Here is a 1,220-nt window from a genome sequence, read left to right on the forward strand (position 1 = left end):
AAAAACAAACAGCTCTTTTTTTAATTTTCCTCAAATCCCCATCCCGTGCAATCCCCCCGTAAGGAAAAAGTTCAGCATGTGCTGAACGAAACTGTTCTAATTAAGTGAAAAGGTGTTGGACACCAGGAAAAATAATCTCAGTATTTAAAAATTGTAAATATTTTTAAAAGCAAGTGGTTACACCCAGTTTCCCCGCAGGAAAAGGCTCGAGTTCTACCAACGCTTCTCCCTCTGCAGCGATGGGGGAAGGAGAAGGCGAGGAAGCTGAAAGGACATGGAATTTTTTAAAAATAATAAGAATAATAGGAAATATCTAAGCTGACTTACGATCCTTGCTACTGGGGACTTCGCTCTGGGCAGAGGAGTCACCACCTGGACATGCAGAGGCTCTGAGGCTTCATCTGAGGGATGGCTCTGGGTTAATTAGGTTTTTGTGCTAAAAAAGGGGGGAAAAAACCCACCCCCCCAGAGCAGAAAGGACACATCCCTCCCTCCAGGGCAGGGGGGAGAAGATTTGCTCCCCAGGGCTGAGCCCATCAGCTCCCATCTTTTCCAGGCAACTTCCCTCTGCATTTTGGGGGAAAAACAAGGGGGTTTTTTACCCCTCCTGCACCATCAGTGGGAGCAGAACTTCAGCTGGTTTCATCCAACCTCCTTCACCTCCAGCATTTTCTCCAGCAAATCCCTAAACTGACCTTATCAAGGCATCACCCACCCTGCATGACAAATTCCACCCCCCTCCCTGGCACTGCAGGGCACCTTTGTCACCTAAAATACCTGTAAAATAGAGATTTCTCCCTGTTTTGGAGGGCAGGATGGACTTGCAGGAGTCTACCAGCTTCGGTGGCTTTACTGGTGGAGATGGGGAGGTCTCCAAAGTGCCTGGTGGCCCTGGGGGAGGTGGAAACATCTGCACTGGCCACACTGGGACAATTGGCGTTCACAAAACAACCCTAAACTCCCCCAAATTTACCAAGAAGACGCTTTTCCAGGATCAGGGGTCCCTAAATTCCAATTTCCCAGAGTAGAAACGGCAACTCGTACCCTGTCCCGTCCCCCCCCTGAAAAACCTTGTTGTCTCGGTGCTGTAAATAAATTTAAATAAATTTTGCAACATCCCAGCAGAGCTTAAGGTGGGTGCTTGAATATCAAATCCTCAACGTATTTCTTTCTTACATGATTATAGATGAAGTTTAATCTTCTCTTCCAAAACCCGCCCG

The sequence above is a fragment of the Calidris pugnax genome, unplaced genomic scaffold (genome assembly GCF_001431845.1).
Source record: "Calidris pugnax isolate Ruff unplaced genomic scaffold, ASM143184v1 scaffold266, whole genome shotgun sequence".
NCBI lineage: Eukaryota > Metazoa > Chordata > Aves > Charadriiformes > Scolopacidae > Calidris > Calidris pugnax.